This window comes from Maniola hyperantus, chromosome 15, assembly GCF_902806685.2.
Source record: "Maniola hyperantus chromosome 15, iAphHyp1.2, whole genome shotgun sequence".
Taxonomy (NCBI): domain Eukaryota; kingdom Metazoa; phylum Arthropoda; class Insecta; order Lepidoptera; family Nymphalidae; genus Maniola; species Maniola hyperantus.
The window spans coordinates 11,844,109-11,863,035 of NC_048550.1; the positions used below are offsets into that span (position 1 = coordinate 11,844,109).

General features: G+C 36.9%; 2 protein-coding genes across 11 annotated transcripts in view; both read left to right on the plus strand.

The window, feature by feature from the left end:
• The window catches only part of LOC117988924 (4-hydroxyphenylpyruvate dioxygenase-like), a 326,462-nt gene extending 314,879 nt beyond the window's left edge, over positions 1-11,583 (plus strand). The window contains exon 12 of the mRNA XM_069503641.1: positions 11,571-11,583. The gene's annotated coding sequence lies outside the window, so the exon portion shown is untranslated. The remainder of the gene's footprint in view (positions 1-11,570) is intronic.
• Ypel (Yippee-like) overlaps positions 1-18,927 on the plus strand; it is a 129,710-nt gene that overhangs the window by 71,606 nt on the left and 39,177 nt on the right. The gene's annotated exons all lie outside the window — the stretch shown is intronic.

Here is an 18,927-nt window from a genome sequence, read left to right on the forward strand (position 1 = left end):
TCAACAAAGAAAACATATTATCTTCTACTCTAATTTCGGTCTGACGTCTATCCTAGTTTTTATGACAGTAACATTGACATTGAATCATTGAATTTTGTTTTGCGAATGGCACAATCTTATTTTTTTTTGTGTCGGTGCTTTTGTTGCCGTAGTTGATTTAATTTCACGGGCTGCAGTTTTCTATTTTCCTATGTACTTCGGGAACGAAGTACTTATCAAGATGGCCGAATTATAATAAAACATACTAATAATTTATGCTAAATGACAGAAGGAGAACGGAGAGGAAGGAAAGGGAAAAGAAAAAAAAAAGAAAAAAAAAAGAAAAAGAAAAAAAAAAAAAAAAAAAAAAATTTAAGGGGACAAAATGTTAAAACTCACCATGTGACAAAAAGTTCAATGGGACAAAATGTTACGACTCACTATATTGTGACAAAATGTTAAGACTCCCAATGGGACAAAATGTTAAGACTCACTATGTGACAAAATGTTAAGACTCCCAATGGGACAAAATGTTAAGACTCACTATGTGACAAATGTTAAGACTCCCAATGGGACAAAATGTTAAGACTCCCAATGGGACAAAAAAAAAAAAAAAAAAAAAAAAAAAAAAAAAAAAAAAAAAAAAAAAAAAAAAAAAAAAAAAAAAAAAAAACAAAACTTGAGAGATTTCCGAAAGGAACGAACTGAGAGATTTCCGAAAGGAACAAATATCGAGATTCCCGAATGGGACGAGCTTGAGATTTCCGAATGGAACAAATATTGATAATAATAAAAGTAAATAAATTAAAAATAAAATAAATAAATATGGTAAATGTAATAATAAATACATATTATAGTAAATTTATAACGGTAATAAATAATAAAAATAAATATTTTGAGATTCCCGAATGAGACAAACGTTGAGATTCCCAAACGGGACAAGAGTTTTTAATCCTAAAAGGGACAAATGTTATTATTGCCGAATGGTATTAAAAAAAAAAAAAAAAAAAACAAAACATAAGGATTTTTTTTTCCTTTCTCTCCGTATTTCCCTATGTACTTCGGGAGCGAAGTACTTGTCAGTATGGCCGTGTTATATTACGACAAAATTGGATACATAATTATTATGCTAAAATTCATCTAATCATAAACTTGGGAGTCTGAAGTAAATGTTTGTTGTGATGTTTAAAACGGAATCGTTATTCCGTTTCCGGATACAATGTCAATGTTCCTAGTTTCTTGCTGTCATCATACAATACAATAGTGTAAAACTATTATTGTTTATTCTTGTTTAATTTGGTATCTAGGAATATGAAAATATGAAAAATAATATTATATAAATTATCAATACATGTCACTAATTATCATTGTAAATTAAATATTGTCAATATACTAAGAGTGACATTATATTAAGCTATTGTCAACATACAGTTGGCAATAGCTATTATGTGAAATAATAATGTTGTGTAAACTGACAATTTAAGTCGCTTATTATTATTGTAAATTATTAATATGTAGACCATCAATGTCACTGATTTTATTATTGTAAATTGGGCGTGTCAACATACCTTTTGTCAACAAACCTAAAATAAATAATGATTAATATTAAGATCATGTGATAGTCGATATCCGCCTTGTTTGCGATGGCAGTGTTATAAAAGTACCCTACCTCGACAGAGAGGGAACAGTCTTGTATCGACAGCCCAGAGCAAACACAGCGGACCTTACCGAAGTTAAGTATTCTTATATTGTATTATAATGTAATGTAATCATTGCCTTTTGTAGGTTACCTGTTGTAACTGTGTACCAAATATGTACCTACTACTTTACTCAACGTTCTAATGTTTTAAAAGATGTGTGTTATGGAGTTTCTTTGCCCTTTCTTCTCCATGACTAAACACCTTAGCGAAATGGGTGGTAGATTCATTTTAATATAAATAGATCAATGCTGAACAATACAATTCAATTATTATTCGACTTGGTTGGTTTTACTTCTGTATTTATCACCTACCCTCTTGTGCTATTTATTTTATACATTGAGATAAAAGTAAACACTAGGTTGTTAGCTTCTAATTATTATAGAAGCTTCAGATGATTAGGATTCTTACTTTGAAATAATACAGCAGATGCTTTGCTTGATTTTTAATTACTTAGTATTTGGCCTTACCTGACAAATAATTGATAAATGATAACTTTCATTAGTAATCATTGGATTTAATTTATCATCACTATTAAAGCCCACTGCCTTAACTTCTCCTCTCTTTATCTAAATCTCACACCCGCGATTTGCAGGATGATTCGCTAAGTCAGTGATTTTAGCGTTTAATCTATCGTGAGTGATTTCCATTATACATATATCATACAACGGGTCGACGTTAGCCCCTGAGTCCCTGTGCAAAAGGACCCTGGATGGGTTCGAAACTAGTCGGGCTAACGTCGACTTAACACATGAGTAAAGCCGTTGTGTGATATATGTACAAGTCAGTGATCATCAGTGCATTAAAGCCATCAAGCTCATTATTGCCCATTGAAGGTTTTCTATGAAAAGAGTAAAACTAAAACTTTTCTTAGAAAAAATATTTCTACCATGTCAAATGAGTTTATTGGTTTTCATTTAGTGATCATCACTGAGTTAGCAAACAGCCCGCTGGCCCTCGTGAATTTTTAAAATCCCGCGACAATTCCTTAATTTTCCGGCATAAAAAGTTATCGATGTCATTCTTCAGATATCCATGCAAAATTCACGTCGATCCGTTACTCCGTTGTGGCATGATTGAAGGATAAACAAACACATTTTAGTTGGTCTATAATAAATAGAATGATACCCGTTCCCTTTATGTTATCGAAACCTTTAAACCTCGCTATAGCCCGTCGTAACATGAACATTTGATACTTCTTAAGAGAATTTGTTCAATGATATTCTCCGAAGAATTTGTTCAATGATATTCTCCGAAGAACTTTTAATCCTTAAGCCTCTTTTGCAGTTTAAGTTTCTCACGACAAAGATATTGATATTGTGCTAGTAGATTTGCTAGATCCTATTTCTTATGAGATGGTTTTGCTTAACGATTTTTAGCCGTGGATTGTAAAGGACAGTAGACTAAAACATACAAGCCTCAATAGCTCAACCGGTAAAGGAGTGGACTGAAAACCGAAAGGTCGACGGTTCAAACCCCGCCCGTTGCACTATTGTCGTACCTACTCCTAGCACATGCCTGACGCTTAGTTGGAGAGGAAAGGGGAATATTATTTATAAAAAATAAAATAAAAATAGGAGTGCATACAGATTTTGAAGATACAATATAAACATACCTCTAAGTACTTCCATATGCCCAGTTTAAATCAGGATGACATAAGATTCATGTGCAATGCTGGAGGAGTAAAGGAAGTGTCTGATAATTTGAAAATTCATGGAAGGCATAATGGAAAGAAAGAGAGACAAGGAGATGAGTAAGACTACGGAGTATTGCAACGAAGCGGGAACTACTGCTTGGAGATTCGTATGTTTCGATGAACATCCAAAATCTCCATAGATTTCTCCCCTTGCAGAAAAAAGGGATGACCCACCATGCAAGGTAATTACAATAAAGACCAAGACAGCGAACCCGGAAATCATGAGACCCAATAAACTCCAAAATGCTGAAGATGGATGGAAAAAGTAAATTCACTTTTAAAGTGGTGTAATTTCTTGGTCAGGATCATTGACCCTTCATGAGTATCTCAGAGGTGGCGCTGATTTATTTGGTTCCAAAACCTTGAAAAATTTTGTTCGCTTGACCATATCTTGTCATTTATGTCGATGGTCAGGATCGAATAAAAGCCGGATATGTCATTAAAACATCTTTCACCAACCAGCTGACCTTAGAATGGTTTCACTAAAAACACTTTAGAACTATACTGGACCCGCTCACCTAAACTTTCACTATGGCACAAATCGTAGGCAGATTGACCTGAGATATAATAACCGGTCGTGGGTGAGACAGAACTAGCGTGACTTAGATTCAAAAGATTCAAAGCGCATTTTGGAAAGTGTATGGAACTAATTGAAATGAAAGAAGGTAAATGGCTTTAGGACCAGAACAAAGAAAATTGTGAAATTATAATGAGTTTCGAAAAAGCTATGACTACTGCATTCCCGAAAAGCGCAGCGCTGGAATTTAATGGCTATAAGGCGTGAAATATGTCGATGGGCGTTGGAACCGAACAGTCCTTGAGTGGAGACCGCGTTTAAGCAAACGTAGTGTGGGACGCCCTCCAGCACGATGGACCGACGATATAAAGAGGCTGGCGGAAAGTGGCTGGATGAGGAAGGCTGAGGACCGGGTGTGGTGGCGCTCTTTAGAGAAGGCCTATGTCCAACCGTGGACGTCCACAGGCTGATGATGATGATGATGAAGGTGTGAAATATATTTAATTGCACTTAAAAAAGTAAAAACCAATTTCAATCTCTTATGATAACATAAATGCTACTTAGTAAACTAGTTTTAGTATAACCTAAAGTTTTCTAATGAAAGTGTATGATTTAATTTACTGGTTGTTGAGAAATGTCGACCTGCTTTTGCAATGATCTTCAACAATCAAAAGTACGCCTCGAATTGATTTAAACGTAATTTCCTATGTTTTCCATGTCAGTTAAAAATGGGAAATTAGAATGGATTTGAAGATTTCATAGTGTAAAGATAGTTTATTTCTCATATCACCTCAACACACAGCCCAAACTACTGGACGGATCGGACTGAAATTTGGCATTCAGATAGTTATTATGACATAGACATCCGCTAAGAAAGGATTTTTGTAAATTCAATCCCTAAGGGTGTAAAATAGGGGTCTGAAATTTGTGTAGTCCACGCGGGCGAAGTCGTGGAAATAAGCCAGTCATCTATATAGATTCTTCATGAACAAAGTCATAATATATTCCTAATCCGAAAATATTTCAAAATTTCATCAAAGAAATATGTACAGCCTTTAGAACGATATTTCGGCTTTGTAGAGCCTTGTCTTTGTCACTCCTACCTACATGACATTTTGTCGGTCTCAAAAACAGGGACAACGCTCTACCAATCTGCTATCTCCTTCTTAATGTCGATGTACATTACTGTACCTAGTTGATCTGTTTTGGACGTGATATGAGTTTGGAGTGATGTGAGCTGAAATTATTGACATGTTGGGACTTCTTTGAATTGAATTTCGTTTAGTTGACGATGATGTTACGTTACATTTTACGAAGTTTGTTTTGGTGTTGACAACAAAAGTAAGTGGCTTGAATTAATGTTGTTTACCGAAAGCAATCATTTGATAAAGCATTGCCGCATATAGGTTACAATAATTTCCGTTCTCAAACAATTGTATGTACCTATTAATTAAAATTATTATGTTTTCAAGCGAAACTCCATTGTGCTAATGAGTATTGTAATAAACATAATAAGCTGCGTTCGTATGTAACAGTTATATGGCGTGTAAACAATGTAATACATACACAATACATATAACGACGGGGAAGTCGCAAAAGACGATAAGAGAAATTGCGCCGCTTGCGCTCGCCGCAACATATTATTATAATATGTTAAGCTTCAGTTACACGCACCACTTGTATCACAAATTCACAATGGAATAAATCATAAATAAATAAATAAATACACTTTATTTGCACAACCACAAGAAGGATTACATTAAAGAATAAAAAACACAGACAGAAGGAAGATACAAAAGGCGGCCTTATCGCTAATTAGCGATCTCTACCAGGCAACCTTAAAGATTGGAAAGTATAAGGAAAATTAGACCGCAGGTGGTGTGTAATAAACTAATAAACATACATTCAAATAACTGATACATACTAATACATAAACAACTAATACATGTATTAAATAATATGTATAATACCAATATACTAATAAAATAGACTAATATAATGGAAATAGAATAATCGCCCAAAACATTATTATGATAGTAAAATATATGTTAAGACCAGTTCCCCTAGCGCGCTCTGCAGCAATAAGAAAGGATTGAAAATTCAACCCCTAAGAGGATTAAATAGTGGTTTGAAATTTTTGTAGTCCACGCGGACGAAGTCGCAAGGATAAGCTAATGTTACAATAAAACTTAAAGCTAGCCTTATCTCATTGCTGTACAATTCATGCCCGCGTGGAATCGCTGCATTTCCGCGCTGGACAGCCAGGTTGATCCTTTGTGTAAAAATGAGCCAGAAAGTCTATGAATTCCAGAATTAAATCATGTAAGCTGTGACTTGTGAGTGAACTTAGTAAAAAGTGCATATAATAAAATACAGCATACCGTCTGCTGACGATCGGAGAATTATAAATAAGCAAATATTAAACATACTAGGTGTGTTATTGATTGGTCAGTTTTGACGGCAAAACGTGGAACTCAGAAATGTAGTAAGAAATGGTGATAATGATAACCATTCCAACACCAATATTTTATGACAGAGTTATGACTTTTGTGGTGCGTGTGAATAAGGCTTTACTGACAGTTACGTCCTCCTGACATTGATTTCGCATCATTAAATTACAGCTATTCAAATGTTTTGCCATCGTCTACCTACATATATATATTTATTCACGTTACTCAAGCACTTTTCATTCTAACTGTAATGAGTTATATTATTGTTTTTCCAAACTTCGTTGTTAGCATTAAGTTTTTTTTTTAAAATTAAAATAATAGCTTACAATAAAACTTAAAGCTAGCTTTATCTAATTACTATAGAAATCATGCCCGCGTAGAATGGTGCCAAGAATACTGACTGCATTTCCACGCTGGACAGCCAGGCTGATCCGTTGCGAAAAAATGAGCCAGCCCTTCTGTCGCCAGATGAGGCTTTTACCTAATCGCGGTGAAATATCTTGAAAAAATTTTTTAACACTGAGACTCATCATCATCACAAACCATATCGGCGCGCCGAGTTGGCCCCTTCGATAAAAGACGCCCTAAGCAGGTCCTTAACGATCCCGCCGATCAAATCATGACCGACGATGCTCCCTATCTCGTAGGGCTACACAATACAACCTCATCACAGCGTCTTCACCGGCGAAGATGAGGTCCCCGATTTCTAACGTCACCCGGACGTGGACTCACGCCACGGCCTCGGGGGCGTACGGACTAACCAGTAGTCCAACAACTCCACCCATCCCAACGTCATTCTAAGCCGTGGTCCGAGGCTCACAGGAGGCGCCCTTTGGAGGACGTTGCCCCCCGACCTCTCGAATTATTTCTTCGAGCCCAGGGCTCACCCCCAGGCGGAGTTTCGCGCTCGCCAACCCCCCCGGTGACGCTGTAGCGGCCAGTAGGGCCTACGCAGCATAGTCAATCCAAAATAACACAAAAACCCACTTTAGGCCGTAGCCCACTAAGTAGTGCAGCGAAGTGATTCGCTAAATCAGTGATCATCATTTCAGGCTTTCATTCAGTAATGATGAGTTAGCGAATCACCCCGCAGGCTGACCAAATGCGGATTGGTAGACTTTACATATTATCTTTGAAAACATTATGAAAAACATTCAGGCATGCAGGTTTCTTTGAGGTTAAAGGCATTAGGCAAATGATGTTTAATTTACTCTCTCTCAATTATTTCTATCACTATGCCTAAAACGCACATAATTCCGAAACGTTAAGAGTTATGTTACTGAGGATAGAACCCAGGTCTGAATAGGAAGGCTGAAGTCTACCAGCAAACTATCACCAGGGCCCTCTTTCCTACTGGGCACCATGGGCACGTGCCCAGGGCCCACGATCAATAGGGGCCCACTAGTCTCTGCCAGATCACCAAACTATAACCTATAACCGACCGACCGATTTTGTTACCGAAAATCTAGAAAGTGACTTATCTACTTTATTTGCCTATTCTAAGAAAATAGTACCTATTCTGTCAAGATCATAGGGGCCCCATTATTCTAATGTGCCCATGGCCTCCAATAGGATAAAGATGGCTCTGACTATCACCAGTCGGCAGTCACCACATGATTACTAGCACAGTGTAAATTTCTGAAAAAACACCTATACGTGACCGTTTTCACGAACTGCCCAGCGAGAAATGGTGACGCATTACTACATAAGTACTGCAATTTGAATATTCTATTAGCTTCATTCTAAAGTATTAATAACTATAGATATATGAAGAGAAAACATCGAGTAGGTGCTCCATAATATTGTACCTATAAAGATATCGTATGTACTAATAACTGTTAGTGCTATTTAATCGTCTACAATTACATATTTGCGTTGTAAATCTTGAATTACTGTAAATGTGTGATCCGTACAGTTCTTTGTTTTGTTTATATATTATTTTTGCAGCTGTTTGTTTGAATTCTTTATCGCAATAATCTAAATATGTATATAAAAGGCAGACTGACTGACTGATCGAACCCCCGACCTCCCGAAAAGACGGCGGAAGTCTTAACCACTAGGCTATCATCCCTTTGTAATTATATTTAGTAGAAATTAATATAATGATTCCTATGAGTATTGAGTGAATACGAATAATAAATAGCCAATAGGCATATACTTATATCAGTTACAGAATAGATACTCTATTCATCATGTATCTTTCTATCTTCAGGTAAATTTACTGACAAGCTTAATTCCTTTCCTTATAAACAGTAAAATTCCATGTCGGTATAAAGTCAAAGTTAGCATTAACCACAATAAAACAGTTACGACTTACGTGGGTCATAACATCATGATAAATAGAAAGATAACCAAGTTTGTAACAGAACACAGCTACAACATTCTAAACAATGTATTAAAAACAAAGCGGGTAAAGTTTAAAATTATACTAGCTTATGCTCGCGACTTCGTCCACGTGGAGTACACAAATTTCAACCCCCTATTTCACCCCCTAATGGGTTGAATTTTCTAAAATCCTTTCTTAGCGGATGCCTACGTCATAATAGCTCTATCTGCATGCCAAATTTCAGCCCGATCCGTCCAGTAGTTTGAGCTGTGCGTTGATAGATCAGTCAGTCAGTCAGTCACCTTTTCCTTTTATATGTTTAAGTTTAGTGACATTACATCGTACGTAAATCCACTATTTTAAGCGCATAATCATTAATCATGAATCATGAGTAATACTTACCTACGTTCTAGACAAGTGATTCACAGCCAACGGCTTACTAGATCTAACTGTTATAGAAACAATGGATTTAAGAGAAACAGTATTTTAGAACATTTTCCCAGAACGTAACGAAATGTATGCTACTAGGTTAGCCACCAAATTATAAAGATATTCAAATTAACGGTAAGTCAAACTCAAAATGCTGAAATAAAAGAGGTATTTATTGGTAAAGCCGCGATTACATCTGTGAGTTTTACTCTCGTAAGTAGGTTACGTAATTAATTGTCAATACTTGACAACAAATTTACTAAAATAAATCTAAATATATAAAAGGGAAAGGTGACTGATTGACTGACTGACTGACTGACTGATCTATCAACACACAGCTCAAACCACTGGACTGGAAATTTGGCATGCAGATAGCTATTATAACGTAGGCATCCCCTAAGAAAGGATTTTTGAAAGTTCAGCCATAGGGGTAAAATAGAATAGAATAGAATAGAAATCCATTTATTGGTTGATCCAACACACGATAAACACAAACACAAATATTTACAAAAAAAACATTCCTTAAAATCTAATTCAATAAATAGGTACCTAGTGTCTACAATGTGTCGTGCCAACGAAAAGGCCCGAAATAGGGGTTTAAAATGTATGTAGTCCAGGCGGATAAAGTCTTGAACATAACCTAGTGTACTTAAACGTAAGTTAATCATGTAAGCTACTTACGTGCGTGAAACTTACAGGTATATCCGTGGCCTAATGGCTATGTTTCGAATGTTTCTAAAATTGAAGAAATGTCAGTAACAACTTAAAAATCTATTTTAATGAATGAGTGAAGGTTTTAAAATTGATTGTTATTATTATACTACTTATATACTCGATTATAATGTTTTTAGAACAGTGCAACGTGAAAGCCACAACTAATAATAATTATAATCATCTTTATTTCAGATTCCATTAAACTTCTGTACCGTGATTTGAAGCCTACATATATATTGAGATAGCATCCGTTTTTCCCTCTCCTTCTCTCATACATAATGAAATAAGAGAAAAAAACTTGGTTAAGTATAAACGCCATATTTTCTCTATTTCCATTTTATAGTTTTACTGAACTGAACAATCTAATAAATCCCAGTCTAGACGCGCCTGTTTAAAATTCTAGTTCTGTTACATCCTACCCTTCCTGTTTCACCCATTTATTTGTTGTCTTTATTTCCTCAAACCAGAGGGTAGCCTCACTCGATTTACTTTAAACCTATGTTATGGCTCTGCTTTTATTTGCCTGGAAACTTTTCAGTGGTTCTTTTTTTTAGGGTTCCGTACCTCAAAAGAAATACGGAACTCTAAAAACGGAAGCCTTTTAGGGTCACTTTGTTGTCTGTCTGTCAAGAAACCTACAGGGTACTTCCCGTTAACCTAGAATCATGAAATTTGGCAGGTGGGTAGGTCTTATAGCAGGTCTTAGGGGTTAAATCTAAAAACCGTGTATTTTGTGGTTACATTACACAAAAAAAAAATTGTGGTCATGAACTAATAATAAGTATTTTCAATTTTTGAAGTAAGATAACCATATCAAGTGAGGTATTATATTATGAAAGGGCTTCACTAGTGCATTCTAAAACAGATTTTTATTTATTTTTATGCATCATAGTTTTTGATTTATCGTGCAAAATGTCGAAAATATCTCATAAAAAATTGAATTTATTAGATGGCATATGGTTATTCTTTAAGTGCAGTACTAACACCATTTATTTACTCTGGCTGAATAGCAAATAACAAATTCGTTCAGCATTATAGACCAGATCGCTCGTCTAGACGGGGTTGTTTTAAATTCTAGAACTGTAACACCTTCCTGCCCCACCCTGTCTAGCCGTGGTGCCATTATTTCCTCAAAAAGTCATCTGGCTGCAGTATAATAGCTAAATTTTATAGGTACCTTTTCCACTGTACATTTTTTAGCGTTTCACTTTCCATTCTTTTTCTCCTTTTTGTTTAGTTTATATCATTTTTACTTATTTTTTGAGATCACTTATCTTTCCAGCATCTGCTTATATTTAAAACTCAATCTAAATGTATAAAAAGAAAAAAGTGACTGACTGACTGATCTATCAACGCACAGCTCAAACTACTGGACGGATCAGGCTGAAATTTGGCATGCAGATAGCTATTATGACGTAGGCATCCGCTAAGAAAGGATTTTTGAAAATTCAACCCCTAAGGGGCTGAAATAGGGGCTTGAAATTTGTGTAGTCCACGCGGACGAAATCGCGAGCATAAGCTAGTTTAATACTAAAGTGTTAATTTGTACTAAAGTATTGATAGTAGAGAGTAGATATAAAATATTAAAAAATTCTAGCTAGGTATGTCAGACTTCAGACGTCAGTTATAAACCATCTAACAGATTTTCCCCAAACAGGTTTCATTAGAAAGGCAATAATGCGAAGATGGTTTTCCACCACTAAAACAATGCATTAAGAATATCCTTTTTTTAGCATAGTAGCACACGCCGGGTATCCGCTAGTATTTAAATATTGACTCTCTTGATTACAGGTCATTGTTATAAACAGCAGTTTTATACTGTCTGGAACCAATGTCTGGAACTTTAAAACTTCCTTGTCAATATTGCGCTTCTACTTAGCCATAGTTGTATAATAAAACAAATTATTTTCTACTAGACGTGCTCTCCCGTCTAGACATGCGTGCTTTAAAGTCTAGGACTATTAAACTCCGTGCCACCTTCCCGTCTATCCAGTGTAGTATTACCTAAGTTTTCTTTAATAGTAGTTCTTTGTTCAAATATACCAAGGTTATATTTTAGTTTGGGACTTTTTAGTTGATAATTTTTAGATGAGGTTTTTATTCAATAAAGTCACACAACCAGCAAAGTCACTGCGAATAATGTTCATCATCACCATCATCATCAAACAATAGACGTCCACTGCTGGACATAGGTCTTCCACACGCCACGGTCTTGCGCCGCCTGAATCCAGCGGCTTCCTGCAACTCGTCTGATGCCGTCTATCCACTAGTGGGGTGGTATTCCAACGCTGCGCCTTCAGGTGCGAGGTCCACCATTCCAGCACCTAGGGAACCTCAATGTCTATCGGTTTTTCTATGTGCCCTGCCCATTGCCACTTCTGCGCATTGCCGCAACCCGTTGAGCTATGTCGGTTAGTCTAGTTCTCCTGCGGATCTCCTCATCTTCTGATTTGATCACGTCGAGAAACTCCAAGCATATAGTTCTCTCCATTGCCCGCTGAGTGACTCTGGGCTTTCTTATGAGGCCCATAGCTAGCGACCAATGCGAATAAAGATTGAATTATCTAAATGTGCATCTTTTGTGCGCGCACCTGAGTCTTTAGTTTTATTATTAACGTAGAATTTTTTAGACGTTCTGATTCTGCGAAATTGCCTGCGGAGTTAAGTTGTGCCAACTGCGTAACACTAATGACTCAAGCCCGAAGCTTTGTTTAAAATGCGAACAAAAACATCCTTGACAAACGTAAGATATATAAAAGAAACTGGACCATATGCTCCTGGATCCTGTTTTGAGACGTGCGCTTTGCGAATTAGCTTTTGACACGCGAACATTTTAACTTCAGTGAATTTCTTTATAACATGATCAAAATAATAAAATTTCCAATGCAAATTATTTTAATGTTGGCGTTCTTACAACCATTTCATGTTCGTGGTTTTCTCAATTTTTTCGTTTCTTAAATGAAACTGGATTAATTAATAAAGGTCAAGTAAAAACTATAATAAGGTAAATATTGTAGGAAAATAATTTCGAGGACTTCGAAATTTTTGAAACTCTAAAAACAATCGTTTTGGTCTTTGCTTCTAAAATTGAAATTTTATAGCAACAACTGAAAATTACTCCCTGTCCCATTTTGGTTTTGCTTTCTATAAAATTCATCGCGTACCTACATTTTCCCCAGCATCAAAACCGGTTATTGCAATGAGGAGTTGGGCGACCGTGCTGCACTGTTCCATTGTTGCGCGGCAGCAGAAAGGTGTGACTACAACAATGCCAAGCCTCGACGATTTCTCTTTGTAAAGTGCCGTTTCCGTAATAAAAGCCTTTTCTACCAATTGCAGTTTATTCAAATCCCTATTTTCTAATCCTGCATTCAATTCCTTTTGAGTGGTATTTTTTTAAATCTTCTTATTGCTTTGTTTGTTTAGCGTCATTGATGGCTTATAAGTACAGCTCTAGCATTCATATAGATATAGAACACTCAATGTAAGATAAACCTCAGCTAAACAGGAGCCTCCAGTACCCGTAGTACAAGATTTTACGTCTCACCAAACGAAACCAAATTCGAGAGTCGAAATACTTCCGCGTTACAGTAAAATGGACCTAAACAGCCTTGAATTGAAGTCAAATATTCAATGCCACTGATTTTAATTTCGCAATGTTTCCGCTTGGAGCGCTGGCTGTAGAAGTGTAGACAAACTTGAGCTTTAAAACAAGGCATTTAAGATCCAGTTTACTGTAACGCGGAAGTATTTCGACTCTCGAATTTGGTTTGGTTTGGTGAGACGTAAAATCTTGTACTACGGGTACTGTGTGTGTGTGTCACACTTCGTTTTGTAGAGGGGCTGGCTTTCCAACATCAATGGTTTTGTCCTTCTGTTTTTTCCTCCTCGGCCTATCTTCTTACAAACGTTGTACAGTACGCAGCAGCAAGTAATGTACATCGAACTTTAGAAGGAGATATCAGATTTGTAGAGCATTGTCTCTGTCGTTGAGACCGACAGAACGTCATATAGGTATGAGTGACAGAGACAACGCTCTACAAAGCCCAGATTTCATTCTAATGGCTGATGTACGTCAGACATTACTTTCTGCCGCGTACTGTAAGTCCTTCGAACACAAAGAAAAATGTGAAAAATAAATGTCCCTTTTTAATACCGCTGAACTATTGATATTATTAGAAGTTGTTGTGCGGCAGCAAAAAGATGTCACCTACAATATGCCTACCTAGTTACTCAACGGTTTCTCTTTGTACTGTACCGTCTTCGCAATAAAAGGCTTTTCTACCAATTGAAGTTTATTCAAATCCTCCTTGGTCTTTATTATCATATTCTTCATTCAGATCACTTTGAGCGGAAGTATTTTTATTAAATACACAGTTCTCATTATTTGTTTAACCTACTGTCTTCCCGTTTTTCATTTAAGCCTTTTATTTTTTGTTGTATACTTGCTTATGCTCGCGACTTCGTCCGCGTGGACTACCCAAATTTCAAACCCCTATTTCACCTCCTTTCTTAGCGGATGTTTACGTCATAATAGCTATCTGCATGCCAAATTTTAGCCCGATCTGTCCAGTAGTTTGAGCTGTGCGTTGATTGATCAGTCAGTCAGGCACCTTTTCCTTTTATAAATTTAGATTCAACTTTCAAGCAGGGAACTGACAGAATATTAGCCAATAAAAGTTGGAGAAGTCAGCTGTCAGCTTGTCATGTAAATGTCAATTTCTACAAGTTTTTCCACTGAATTTAAAAACTTCCGCAATTTCTTGTGCGACTTTGCTAGAGTTCTGCAAGTTTTGTTATTAGTTAATCCTTGGCATTACTGTTACTTTTGTATCCACAATATTTTGACTGACTCAGAACCTTTTCATTGGTATGACACAGCCAAAAAAACAGTTATTTTATTAATTATTTCTCTGAATATAGCATTTATTATGTGTTAGATCAATCAGTAAGCTTTTCTATTCTAATTTTAGAGGATGATCAATTCTTAATGGATGAAAAATCTAATAGTAAAAATGTTGCGTTTCATTTGAAAATAGATACTTAGAGAGAGTTTAGATAGATAGACAAACTTTAATAAAACAAGCATCCATCTCAATTATTATTCTGTTGCTGGGAGAAATGTTGCTTTAATATTTTCTAGTCGTCGGAAATACGTGGCCTGTCGGTTCGCTCGGGAGTAGAAGCACATCTCTTTATTCCGTGTTTATTCCACTATTTTGATGGAATGCTTGATCTTTAGAATAGATATTATATTCAATAACGGTGCAACGGATTGACGTGATTTTTTGCATAGGTATAGATAAAGACCTGGAGAGTGACATACATAGGCTACTTTTTATCTCGGAAAATCAAAGAGTTTCCACGGGATTTTTAAAAACCTAATTCCACGCGGACGAAGCCGCGGGCATTAGTTAGTAAATACTAATTGTAAACTGATGCACCAGAAAGATCGTCAAAATATGAAGGTTTAATAAAACAAGCATCAATATCAATTCGTCTGGCTCCGAGGATGTTGCTTTTTGTTCCCAGTTCTCGGAAATACGCCGTCTGTCCGACCGCTCGGGAGCTGGAGCAAATCTCTTTATGCTTCTATTGTAACGGCGGGCTTGGAATTCCAGTAGCCAGTCCAGACTTTGAAATGGAATTACAAATCTTCACTTGCATTGGACCGGACTGCGTCTGCTTATATTATTTTGTCTTATTTTTAAAGTTGTTAATTTTTAAAAATGTTGCACTGTGGTCTCTATCAAAAGAGTACTGCTCTGCGTTATTTTATTGCATAGACTAGCTTATGCTCGCGACTTCGTCCGCGTGGACTACACAAATTTCAAACCCCCCCTTAGGGGTTGAATTTTCAAAAATCCTTTCTTAGCGGATGCCTACGTCATAATAGCTATCTGCATGCCAAATTTCAGCCCGATCCGTCCAGTAGTTTGAGCTGTGCGTTGATAGATCAGTCAGTCAGTCAGTCAGTCAGTCAATCAGTCACCTTTTCCTTTTATATATTTAGATAATGGAGAGATAAATCGATATCGAGATCTAGAACAATAAATAATAGAATTACAGGTATAAGGCGTTCGTTCGGAGAAGAGCGTAAGAAGGAATCCTCGACTTGGACAAGCTTGAAAATCAAATAGATGTCAGTTCGTCCGGCTCCACACGAAATGTTGGGACTGAGGCTGAGATCTATAGGGCGTACTTTGACTTTGCTCAGACTTAAGATTGAGTTGAAATGAGACAGATTTATGTGAGAGATATAGCTCTGTTTTGTTTTAACTCTGTCTTAAGTCTAAGCAAAGTCAGAGTGCGCTCTATAGATTTCACCCTGAGGCTCCTTTGAAGCGAAAAGACTTTACGACCAACGCAATAGGCTCGGCAAAATTTGTTACATGGTGCGTTGTGACTTGTGGCTCAGATTGATAAAAATGCGCAATTCGTCGCACGCGTTCAATTTGTTTCAATTAGTTTACATTACGTTGTGGAATCAAAGATCAGTTTACTTTGTAATACTTTAGAAAATACGCATTGTTAGAATTTGACCTTGTCACAATGTGCTTTCATCATCATCGCGCGCCATCTTCGAAACGCAGTTTCGCTTTCATCATACGAGAAGATTGGTTCTCTAATTAACTGCCGTACTCAGAGTCGCTTAATCGTCACTTAAGTTTAGTTAAAACGAGACAGAGCTATACATAAATCTGTCTCGTTTTAACTCCATCTTAAGTAACGATTAGCGAGTCTGAGTACGGCAGTAAGAGCTAGCGCGCACCACGGTTAATTTCCGTACGTTTTTCTCCGCAAAATCTGTGAACTATAGAACTACATAGAAGCGCGCGCACTGCGGAATTAATCCGCATCGGATTTTGATACATTTAAATTCACAGATTTTAAAACGCACCGCAACTCACCGCACCGTGTTGCATGCTAGCTCTAAAGCCGCCTCTTTTGTTTTCGGGTAGCAAGCCCTGTCCGCCCCCTTACATCGGACCCTTGGCGTCCAATTCTTCTTTCCAACACTAATCTTGGGAATGAGAATTGGGCTCCTCTCTGTAAATGTTCAAAGAAAGCGAGCTTACTCCGTATGATGGTGGACACGAGTTCTCTTCCTTTGTGGACCGATTCCAGCACCTTAGTGTTCAATGTAAAGCTGTTCCAGGTCATCATCATCATAAAACCGCGAGTGAGTCCCACATACCCGCCCTTGTGCGGCATGCCATTTTTACCAGCGGGAAAAAAAAAGGTCATCATCATCATCATTATCATCATCAGCCCATCGCCGGTTTACAACTGAGCACATGTCTCCTCTCAGAATGAGAAAGGTTTGGTCATAATTCAAGTGCGGATTTGCACATTTCACACACCTTTGAGAACTCTCAGGTACCTATGTAGGTTTTCTCTCGATGTTTTACTTCGCCGGTATTCCAGGTGATCTTTAGTATTTCCTGTAGATCCACATGGACAGGCGGTTAGGTGCGTTTTGAGAAACCAGGTTTCAACCCAATTGCTCTAAGCCTTATTTATAAAACGTCACTTCTTTCGTCATACGAAAATATCCATCAAATCGGATTAAGGTTTTACAAGCAAAAGTAAAATGATTAAAACCGAAACCAGGCCGATACTTGATAAGGCGGCGAGTTTTTATTTTCAACTCGAGGGTTCTTGACCCGAATCGAAGGTAGGTACCGTTGTAAAAAAAGGTATACTTACCTGTAATCATTTAATCTTTATCTTTATCTTTACATCGTTCTGGTTGCAATGTTTTGAAATCGGTAATGGACATTATATTCTTTTAGGGTTTTATTAGAAAAATATCTCGTAATAAAACTGTCTATTATTTTATCAGTTTACTTATATTTTACAAAAAAAGGATATTAGCCATGTTAATCGTGATTGACATTCCTCTTTCCCCTCCAACTAAGTGTAAAGCTTGTGCTAGGAGTAAGTACGACAGTCGACAATAATGCTACGGACGGTGTTTGACTGACTGATTTCAGTCTTTAAAAAAAAGACTTTTTGTGTCACAGTTTAGGTAGATATTTTGTCAATGCATTTTACGTAAAGAGAAGATAGTGATAAATAACTTATCTTGCTTCCTTATCGGCCATTAAAATATGAGTAGGTAGATAAAAAGATATACTCGCATTGAGCAACGCTTCCTCTTTTGAATATTCTTTGTTTTCACAATGTACCTACATAGGTACCTACTACCTATTTCTTGCAATACTGAAAAAGAAAAACTACACTACCGGGTTCGATCGCGATCGACGAAAATATAATATAACACACTATAAGATTATGAAATGATAAAAGAGCATGGATTTAACTCGCAGCTCAATCGCAGCAGCAAATGTTATTGTAAAGAATCTTTGAAAAGAGCAACCGTCAAATTTCTTGCTCACTCTTCTCGGTAGGAAAGGGATTCCGAACCAGGGAAGTGGTACTTAAGTTTTTTTTTAATAGCTATAGCGAGCAAACAAGCAAACCCACCTGTAGGGCGATTGTTTAAAACCTGCATCAATCATTATTACAATCTCAATTGTTCTGATTGGTTGAATTTGTGCGATTCTTGTTGCAACAATCCATTGTAGCCAATAGTGAGCGGGCGTTAACCAATCAGAGAATCGCGCAGCAGATGTCAAGTGCTTACCGCCGCCCATGATTTTGTTGGGTTAAATTTATTAGAAGCATTTGACGATCCAAAATACTTCAAAGTTAGTTTGAATAAAAACCTTTCCATTTCTATTTCTATCAAGCTTGAATATGTCTCTGATTATCAACGACCACGATCAACGTCTTTCAACTAGCTTTAGTAAATAACGTAGTCTCTATAGGTCTATAGACTTATCGAGCGTTAAAGTAGTCAATTAGCTCGTTACGTTGACCCGAGAACACGACCGATGCGATGAATCGATATCTCGGCTCGATAAGTTACGTTCACCTTCGCGACATTTTGTTTCTCTTGTAGGGAAAGTTTTGAGGTGTTTCTACGAAATTCGAATTTCAGTATATCAATGTCAAATGGAGCGGTATAGTGGTTTAGACGTCGTTTGCCTCTTGTTCGGTGGATCGGGGGTTCTACCCTAAGAACTTTTTGGAGTTATGTGAATTTTAATCAG